The sequence below is a fragment of the Sturnus vulgaris genome, unplaced genomic scaffold (assembly GCF_052056855.1).
Source record: "Sturnus vulgaris isolate bStuVul1 unplaced genomic scaffold, bStuVul1.hap1 Scaffold_84, whole genome shotgun sequence".
In the NCBI taxonomy this organism is placed as follows: Eukaryota; Metazoa; Chordata; class Aves; order Passeriformes; family Sturnidae; genus Sturnus; species Sturnus vulgaris.
Window position 1 is genome coordinate 2,310,748 of NW_028276728.1, and position 11,096 is coordinate 2,321,843.

An 11,096-nucleotide genomic window follows, 5' to 3' on the forward strand; every position below is an offset into this window, starting at 1 on the left:
GTGTCCCTCCAGTGCCCGTTTAAGCCTTGCAGTGTCACCGAGTATGTTCCAGCGTCCCCCAGTGCCTCCCAATGCATGCCAGTCCCTCCCAGTGTCCCCAGTGCCCCTCCAACATTCCCAGTGTCTTCCAGTATGTCCCAGTAACCCTCAGTGCCTCCTAATGCATCCTAGTCACACTGAGTGCCCCCCTAATGTCCCCTCCAGCCTTCCCAGTGTCTCCCAGTACATCCCAGCCCCTCCCAGTGCCCCCACCCCCCAATCCATCCTAGTCCATTTCAGTCCCCCCCAGTTGCAATCTGAGCAGATATGGAACTGCCTGGGGCCCTGGGAGATGCCACCTGGGAGTGTCCCATGTCATCCCCCACCCCCCAGCCTGTCCCCTCCCTGAGGATAAAGTGGCTCCAGTCACAGCACTGGGACAGACTGGGACCATGGGAGTGCAGTGAGTGGGGACACTGGTGGGCACAGGGGAATATGGGGGACTAGTGAGGGCGTGTGGGGCATGGGGCACTGTGGTTACTGGGCTGAAAAGAGAAAGAAAGGACAGCAACACACACGGGCTTTTTTTGGGAAAAAAGGCCAACTTTATTGTATGGACAGTCTGTATTTAAAGTGTGTTATGTGCAGCTAGGACAGGACAGTAGTTCATTGGACAATTGGGAAAAACATCCCTGGGACAGTACCTCAGAATGTATCCTATAGGAAAGACACCAGGTGTTATTCTTTATTATGAATTCCACTCTGTTTTTCACCATGTTATCACCCTCGTAGACTTCCTCTTGAACTGAAGCTGTAGTCAGCTTGTCAGCCTGGGAATGGACCTGAGAGTCAGGAGAAATCCAGGCCTGAAAAGAATTTTCAAGCTGTAATTCCCTAGCTCTCTAAATGTGTGTGTCCACAGGGCACTTAGGTGGACATGGGGACATAGAGGGGGAACATGAGGGACATGGGAGTGACATAGGGAGGACAAGGGGACATGGGGGAGACATAAGGAGGACAAGGGGACATGGGGGGGGTCACTGAGAACATGTGGGATATTGGTGATGGAGGGGCAGGGACCATTCTGAGTTGTGATCAGAAGCCAATTTTATTGAGGATACAAAGGATTTATATAGGGTATAGTTGTAGGATTCTTCATGTTGGTAACAGTTTTCCATTGGTTATGTGTTCTTCATGACATCAGTTACTTGGTAATCATTACAGAGTTTCACAACATTGTTTCTTGGTCACTTCTACCCTAGGGAGTGCTTCTCTTGGGTCTGTCTCTCCCACAGTTTTTTCTCAATAAGGCCTAAGATACCAGGTCCCTTTATCAGTTCCATTGTGTGCTCTGTTTTTATTTCCCATATGGGACATTGGGGGAGACATGGAGGGGCATGGAGGGACATGGAGACACTAGGGACATGCGGAAGATGGAGAGGTCACAAGGGACATGGGGACATGGTTGATGGGGATCCCCTCACACTCCTGCAGGCCTGGACACATGAAGGTCTACCCTATTCTCCACTTCCTTGTCCTCAGCCACACAGAGGAGTGGGAATCCCTGAGGACATTGGGGATTCCTGTGGGACCCCTGTGTGAGTTTGGGATCCCAGCCCCATACTGGGAGGTTCTGGAGTGATACTGGGCATCCTAGGCCCACAGTGAGAGGTCCCAGTCCTACACCAGGAGATCTCAGGCCCAACTCATGCCCTTTAAGTCTTGTGTTTCTACAACAGACTCAAAGCCATGTGGAGACTGAGGCTTTGGATTGACAGGACAACCTCAGGTGTACTGGACTCAGGTAATTTCCGATTGGAGACCAGTTATGGTTTGTACACTCACAATGCCTCGGGCAAATCCATCCACATAAAGATTAGTGGGATGATAGATACTGGAGCAGATGTCACCATCATATCTGCTAACATAAGACCTCAGTCGTGGCCTACCACAGCTGTAGGATCTGTTGTTGCCAGACTTGGAGGTACCACACAAAGTTACTTAAACAGCAAACCTGTGCTACTTAAGAATCCAGAAGGTCAGACAGCCATGATATGTCCCTATGTTACTGCTGCCCCACTCAGCCTATGGGGAAAGGACATCTTGTGAGCATGGGGGATTCAGGTAGGAATGGATTTTTAACAGGGGCCACTGTACTAAAGGGTGTAAAACAGCCTACATTAGCCTTGAAATGGCTTACTGAACAGCTTGTTCAATAATGGCCCCTTGAAAAGGAAAAATTAAATGCCCTTAAATCCCTGGTTCAAGAATAATTAGCTCAAGGACACATTGAACCATTGACAAGTCCATGGAACACGCCTGTGTTTGTAATTAAACAGAAAATGGGAGGTTACTCCATAAATGGAGGTTACTCCATTATTTAAGAGAGATTAATGCTATTATGGAGAGTATAGGTGCTTTACAGTCTGGAATGCTATCCCCAGTTATGAGACCTGCTACCTGGAACATTCTGATTGTTAATTTGAAAGTAAGCTTTTTCCCTATTCCCTTACATTCTGATGATACCCCAAAGTATGCATTCACAGTGCCCTCCATCAATCATGCAGCACCACTCAAACACTATCAATGGAAAGTGCTGCCACAGGGTATGAAAAATAGCACTACAATTTGCCAGTGGCATGTTGCACAGGCACTCTCAGTAGTGAGAGAACAATTCCCGGGGGCATATTGTTATCATTGTATGGATGACATCTTGATAGCAATCCCAAGCAAAGAAGGCCTTTTACAAATTAGGCTGAAATTTATGCAAGCAAGAGTTTGGGCTGCAAATTGCACAAGAAATGGAAATACCTGGGAGTCAAAATACTAGATCAAACCACAACAAACACAGACACAAACAATTCAATTTTCAACCAAAATCAAAACTTTAACTGATGTGCAAAAACTTTTGGGTATCATTAACTGGGTAAGGCTTTACTTAGTGTTAACCACCTGACAATTAGCACCCTTGTTTAACATCCTCAAAGGTGACCCTGAATTAACCTCTCCAAGGAAATAAACTCCAGAGGTGCAAACTGTACTTGAAGCAGTAGAGCAGGCTTTAACAAACAGACAGGTCTACTGGATATGTCTTAAAGTTTGTATTACAATGTCTGTTGTTATTGTTGATTTATACCCTATAAGTATTGGTCAATGGGACACTCAGTGATCCGACCCACTACACATTTTAGAATGGGTCTTTTTGCCCCATCAGCCTAAAACGACAGCACCTACTATTTTTTAATTGATTGCACCATTAATTATCAAATGCTGTCAAAGGCGTTTGCAGCTGAATGCTAAAGATCCCTCAAAAATTATTTTACCTGTACAACAAGAATGTTTTGAATGGTGCTTTGCAAATAGCACAGTGCTACAAATTGCCTTACAAAACTTTACGGAGTGAATTACCTATCACCTACCCAGTCACAAACTGCTGCAACTAAGTGGGACCACTGTGTTGTCTCTGAAACCACTGAACCATTGTTTACCCCTGAAAGGTCTCACAGTTTTTCCTGATTGATCTGGGAAAATAGGGAAAGCCGTCATGAAAGCCTGGAAAGATGACAATGGATGGCAAACACTAGAAGGTCACGATAGTGAATCTCCTCAGTTAGTGGAGTTATGTGCTATAGCCATGGCTTTCCAACATTTTCCTCATATTCCCTTAAATATTGTGACCAATTCTGCGTTATGTTGCAGACATTACACAAAGATTGGGCCAAGCATTGCTAAAAGAAATTGATAATGCCACGCTATTTGAATTGTTAAAAACTTTGTGGCATACAATCCAAACCAGAACTTGTCCCTATTATATATTGCATATTCAGAGTCATACAAATTTGCCGGGCTTTATAGGGGAAGGTAATGCTCGAGCTGACTGGCTAGCTAGCCCTGCCTGGACAGTGCCACAGTCAGATAGGCACAAGAGAGAGTATCACATGCCTTTTTCCACAAAGGTGTTCAGGCCTTACAATTCCTGCTAACAAATACAGAGGCATGCAATATTGTTAACGCTTCTGCTGAGTGTCAAGGCCACTCTGCACCACTGCAGATGGGGGTTAACCCCTGTGGTTTGTGAGCCTTACAAGTTTGGCAGTCAGGTGTCGCATATATTTTGGAGGTGCGTGTTTCAATAGACACCTTTTCATGGCATATGGGCCTCAGCTCACACTAGAGAAAGAAGCTGTGATGCTATCGCACATTGGCAATTGGCCTTTTCTGTCCTAGGCATTCCTCATACTATAAAAACTGATAATGGCCTGGCATATGTCTCACAGAACATTAGACAGTTTATGCAGCTCTGGGGTGTGTTGCACCTCACTGATATTCCTCATTCCCTAACAGGACATGCCATTGTTGAGCATGCTCATGGCACTTTAAAGTGTATCTTTGAAAAACAAAAAGGGCGAATGTGTGGTGAAACCCCAAAGATTAGGGTGGCCAAAGCTATGTACACCTTAAATCATCTAAATACTGACAAATTTCCAAAATCTTGTAATTTAAAATAATTTTCGGTAACACTGGTGTCCCCTGTTTACAGTGTCCCTCCATCCCAATGTCCCTCATTCCCTATGTCCCTCATTCCTGATGTCCCTCATTTCCAGTGTCCTGCATTACTCTCGTTACCCCATTCCCAGTGCCCCCATTCTTGCTGTCCCATTCCCACTGTCCCACTTTGGGGGAGCGCCGCTGCTCCGCTCTCCCTCTCCGCCGCCTCGTCCCGCCCGCCCGGCCCGTGCCCTCCTCCGTGCCCTCCTCCGCGCCCATGGCCGAGGGACAGCGGCAGCCCCCGATCGCAGCGGGTCGGTCGCGCCCAGCCCCCGCCGCTCCGCCTCACTCCCAGCGGCTCCATCGCCCCCCGCGCCGCTCCCCCTGCGGCATCCATGCACGAATCCAGTGCTGCAGAGAGAAGGGGGAGAGAGGGGATGGGGGGACGGCAAGACCTGCTTCCAACCACATTGCTGGGGACATGAGCTTGACATCAGATTCAGCTCCATTCTCACAGTTTTTGTATGTTAAGTTAAAGGTGTTTGTCTTTTGCATTGTTGTGAAAAAGATGCATTTTATGTTTTCCTTTGTTTTCATTTTTATTAATTCTCTCTCTTGTTTCAACAGGTCTCCTATGACCTGACCCTGTGTTATCTCATAGTTTTAAGTTTTTTTCAGAGTTCCAAGAAAATTATCTGAGCCTCATTGAAAGTCTCTTCTGAATTGCAAGTCTTATGGTTTTCTCCAGGTGTTATTAGAGAAGTATTCGAGCAGCCTGTCCTGTTCGAAGCATCTCTATCCTGAGGGAAAACTTTGGAAAGAACAAGCTGAGCTGCTGAAGAGATTTGGTTTCTCTCTCATCCTGAAATGTTTCATTGTAACCTTTGTTTTTAAGAGCCTTGCTTTAAAAAAAAAAAGTTAGGGAGTTCTCTTCCAATTAGAATTTCGGCAGTGGCCAGGCCTTAATTCTACCTGGAAAAGAAACTGCAAACCCAGGTGTTTTCTGCATCAAAATAATACTCCAGTCGTTTTGACTTGGCAATTTGTCCCTGTCAATACGACAGCTGAAGCTGATTTTGGGGTGAATTCGGTGTTCATTATCCAGAGATGATCATCTAATTCCTCATTGAATCAAGGCTTGTCAGCTATTTGCAGACTCTGGGATGATGACATAGTGTTTTAAGGATTTATGATTATCTAATTTTATAAATTAATGTCTATAATTTAAAATATTGTTGATAGTTGTATCTAAATTATCCCTGATTATAAGTTTCTAGTTTTACTCCATATATTGTTAAAGGTCCATTTCCTGTAATAATTTGGAGCGAAGAGTTTGCTTGTACTCATACAGGACCCAAGTGGATTCCAGCAAAGAATGTGAAACCTTATCGAGTGCAAGAAAGTGCTGACCACGCCACAGTGAATAAGTAGGCACACAGATGTGAACTGTCAAAGATTTCTACTTGCACCTGTAGAAGATTGTGAACTTTGGGTTGTTTTTTTTTTTTTAAAGAGGGGGAATCAATAGTATTGTAGAATTTTGTTTTGTAATAGTTTAAGGGAAATATGGGTTTTTGATCTTATGCTATGCTTTTGCTGCTTTGCTTTGTTCACTATTAGTAGTGCAGATTTGACAATTAGCCAACTTAAAAATGCTTACATAACTTTAATTAGTGTATCAAGTTTAAATGTCATATGTCTCTCCAACACAACCCCAGAAAAACTGTTTTTCACTTGTTTAGCTATCCCTGTAGTTATATTGTTAGTGTTATTTGTGATTTATATTGTTATTTGTATTGTTTGTATTTGTATTGCTAGTTATATTGCTAATGCAAATTTGTGTGTGCTTTGCCATGATAGCCACTTGCTATTGAATAAGTGAAGTTTTGCTTTGAAAACCAGGTGAAAGAAGCAGGGCTGGCCAAGACACTCCTGAAATCACCAAGGGCAAGACTGGGTTGGCCTCTGTGTTTGCCACCAAGAAGATTTTTAGCTCGGCTGCTGGATGCAACCCAGTAGGCATTGAGCGGTGGGGACACATGCCATGCCAGACCTTGATGAGAAAGATGGCCTTCTCTGCTACCAGAGGGCCATCCAAAAGGAGAAAATAGGCCAAGTAGACCACAGATGATGAGTCACAGAATGATTGAGGTTGGATGGTTTGTTTGATAGATTGGATTGACTGAATATTAAGGAATCTTTGTGGTTCAAAGAGGAGGGGGAGATGTTGAAGTCAGTAAGTCAGGAGTCTCTGATTTCTTCAGAGAGAAATCAGAGTGCAGGGATTGAATTGAAATCTTTAGATGGATTAAAGTATATTAGGCCTTTCACTTATAAGGCAGAGGTGAAGACTTAGGTTGTAACATAAGAGAGAGAAAATAAGTAAGTAAATAGAATAAGTTTTAAGTGCTTTTAGTGAGTAAAAGGTCTTAGATGCTTGAGAAGTAGTACATGTTCTAGTGAAGGTTGAAAAACATGCTAGTGTTTTTTCCACTTCTCTCTGAGGAAATTTCTTTCCCGAACCAGTTGCAGGGCACGGGGGGGCCCTTTGGAAGTTATCTCCCAAATTTGCCCTAAACCAGGACAGTTTTGTTGATGGAAGTGTGGTTGCTTTTTCTTTGGCTGTTAAGTTAAAGCAACAGAGTCCTTCAAAGTCTTCACACCCATGGCCATGTGCAAGAATTAAAAAGTCGATGGCAGCACGATTTTGTAAGGTTGCTTTCCTGGTTATTTCCTCATCATCTAGTAGGCTACTGAGAGCAGCTGATGTTAAATTTGCTTGTTTCGCAACCCAACACTCTAAGTGGCCCAATTCACTTAGAACTTTTGCTGAAGCTACCCAAGGTAAAAAGGGGGAGACAGCAGATCTTTTTGAAGTGTGACCAATGAAAATTTTTGGAATTGCAATCTTCATCCAAATCCTTAATACTTCACTTTTGGATGACCAAAACAAACATTCTTTTTGTTTTGCCAATTGATAATTTGGGTTTTGTTGGGAGAAAACAGCGACAGCCACCCCAAAGTATGTGGGTGTCCAAGAAGGCGAGAGGGGATTCTTGCCCATTCCTGAGAACCACAAATTTAGAAGATGCCTTTGTCTAACTTTACTGGATGGTAATTTTCAGTGTAAGCCATTTTTTATATGGCTGATTGCTTGGCACCAATTGGAAGCAATGTCTTCTCTTTTATACTGAATAACTGAAATGAATTGTGCCCTATTATATTGTGGCGGATACACAAACTGAATGCAATAAGGGGAAAAAGAGGATCCCAAAATTTCAAACTCTTGGGGTTCTTCCTTAGCTACAGATAATTTCTTGATCCAATTTCTCCATAAAAAAGAGAGTTTGTTATGGGCATTTTTATGGAGTAAATGTTACTATCAGAATGAGAAAGTTCAGCAGGAGTTTGGTGGGGGTTTCAATTGATCTCTGTGCATAGGGTTTTTTAACTTTCTGGGTATTCGTTAGGTTTAAATGGAATCCCCACCAGGCAGGTTGACAATGGGTCATCAGCGGCTACCATCAGTACACAACAGGTACACAATTTTAAGTGAGAATTATGTGTAAGGTTTCATTCTGTATTATATATATATCTGTAAGAGGGTATTGGTTTAGGTGTCATGTAGAAGGTAATAGAATAAGGGGTGGATTATGTCCTGGGTTGCAATGTAAAGATGTGTATTCTATCACCATCTGTTGAAACAAGGTGGGGTGGTGGTCCTTATCTCTGTGGGAGATTTCCTCTGCTGATGTGCCATCTGATAAAATCAGGGGGACAGTCATCTTTATCTTTTCCACAACCCATCCTTCCTCCAGAAGACATCTTCTGTTGTTTGCCATTAAGTCCCACTGTATGACTGATAAAATTACATCATCCCATTGGGAGATGCTCCAGCCAGGGTGAGGAGCCAAGCCTTTCCTACCTAGATAAAAACTGAGATTTGGAACACCAAGGCAGCCTCCTTCCACTGTATCCCAGAGGAAAGTTGGACCTTTTCCACATCATCGCTGGACTTTCGGAGGAAAACTGCACCTTCTACAGGAGCACTGCTTCAACTGAACCACATCTGTCATCCAGGAGGACTGCAGCCACCATTTATACGGACTGCTACCAACACCCTGACTGACAGGGTGTCAGGTTGTATTCTGACTCTGTCAGTGGTTGTCTTTTGTATTATTGCATGTATTTTATTTTTTCTCTTTTTTTCCTATGAAATTGTACTGCTGACTTGTAGTCTCTCACTGGCTTTGCTTCCAAACCAGTACACCCACATTGTCACAAATGACCCATGATTCCATGATGTTCCACAGTGTCCCCATGGTCGCTGTCAGAGGCTGGATGAGATCAATGTCCCCAAACACCTCAGGATGCTCAGAATGCCCGAGTGGGGCCAGGGCTGGGTCAGGCCTAGGATTGTGGTGGGACAGAGCCCTGCCCCCAGCCATGGCCTGGCAGATCTGCCAATCACACAGCAGGGCCAGAGCAAACCCAGCTGTGACTGGCTGAGCTGTCAATAATCAAACAACAGGTGGTGCTAACTCTGACTGTGATTGGCCAAGACAACAGAAGTCACACCTAAGGGGTGGGGCCACAACAGCCAAGGGGTTTAAAACATAGAGCACAGACTCAGCCCCTATTTGGGACTCTGCCTTGTCCTGGGGTTTGTGTCTCACCCACACTGGATCCCTAGCAGTTGGTAGCCATATGTGTGTCATTCTATATTTCTTCTGTCTTTTGGTCTCTCTTTCTTTCTTCGCTTTAAATTCTGTTTACCTGGAGCAGTTTTGGGTAACTTAACAACTTAAGTGTTTAAAGGTTTCTAGGTTAAATGGGCTAAGTTAATGAAGTTACTGGTATGAAAAGTATTTTAGGTTGAATTGGATGTTGTATTAAGAGCTTTGCAATGTCCCTTGATTTCTATATTTTGCCAGTAAAATTTTGTGTCATTTTGATCTCTTAGCTCAGTTGGTTACAGCACTGTGCTGGTATCACCGAGGATGTGGGCTTAATCCCTGTGTGGGCCATTCATTTAACAGTTGGAATTGATGATCCTTGTAGGTCCCTTCCAGCTAAGAATATTCTTTGCCTATGTGCATAATGCGAAAATCTGGCTGGGGATTCTCTTGTGCACCATATTCAAGTAAAGGAGCCTCTGGTCACCCCCAGCATTTTAGTGTTCTGGGGTGTTACAGCCCCACAGGCTCACCATGGCCTCTTGTTTCCATCAGGCCCTGCTGTGTCACACTGGCCCTTGGTTCCATGAGCATCTGCAGTGTCACACAGCCCGATGACATTTGTCCTTGCTGCCTCTCCCATGCCAGTGCCCCAGGAACAGCCCCGAGCCACCTGTGAGGGACAGGCCCTGCTGGCCCAGGCCTGGGCTCAGGCCTTGGCCTTTCTGCTTCCTCCACCCAGCCCAGGCCTTGCTCAGCATTGCAGTTCCCTGCTCACAGCCTCGGGCTCCTGCAATCCTGGCCTCAAGGATCTGCTCTCACCACCCCCTGGGGAGCCTTTGGCACTCCCTGCCCTCAGTGGGGCCACTGATGCTCCAAGGGACTTGGAGTTTTGCTTCTGACTCCTTGAGCAGCTTCTTCAACCTTCTCTCAGTGCCTGGGGCTCCTGGACTCAGCCCCAAATCTACCGTGAGGATCATTAAAATACAGAAAGCTCTTAGGAACTCTTTGTCTTCCTTCAATTGTCTTCAAGTCTCCAGGGCTTGTGCAACTGCTTGGAGTCAGTTTGAAGTTCTGTTTAGGAGGAAAATTTCAAAGTGCACCTTATGACTTTTTTTCTTCAATCAAGTGAGTTTTTTTAAATTTTTCAGTTCAGAGAAGAGTTGATAGAAGCATTCCCCAAGTGATCATGATGCTGAATGTCTCCTTAGGAGGTTTGGGCACAGAGAAAAATGAGTCCCTTGCAGGCTGACCCTGTTTGGACAAGCTGCTCCCCAAGCCCAGCCTCACCGTGTCTGACATGGCCCAGCTGGGACTGACATCCCTGGTCCTGCACCGGAAGCCCTTCCCCCTGAACTCTGCAGCTGGCTGTCCCTGCCCACTGCACCATGTCCCACCTGCTCTCCTCAGGGCTCTGCCTGCATCCAGGCCCAGGAGAAGTTTTCATGTTTGTGAGGAAAGAAGGGAAAAGCCTGAGCAGGTTTCCTAAACGACAAACCCCCACTGTAGAAGCACATGCTGAGTACAGGCTGCCTGGAATGATGACACCTTTCTACTAGGGACAGTGTGAGCAGAAATGATCTCTGGAAGCAGAATTCTCGGAGTCTTCCAGCTGAATTCCCTGTCCTTGTCATTTCCCTGCATCTCTGTTGCAGATGGAAGCTGCTGGTGCCATTCTCACTTTTAACCCCTCTTTTGAATGCAGACAGATGTTCCCAGGTGTGTTAAGCAGGTGCTGCTCAATGTTTATGCAAAGCTTTGGTGTGCTCATGGAACCAAGGGGACCCTTGTGACACAGCGGGGGCTGATGGAACCAAGGAGACAATTGTGACAGTTGAGAGCCTCACAGAAACAAGGCTCCATTGTGACGCTGAAGGCAATTACGGAATCCACATCACTGTGACACAGCCGGGCCACGTGGAACCAATGGTCCCTGATGACAATGCAGATCCA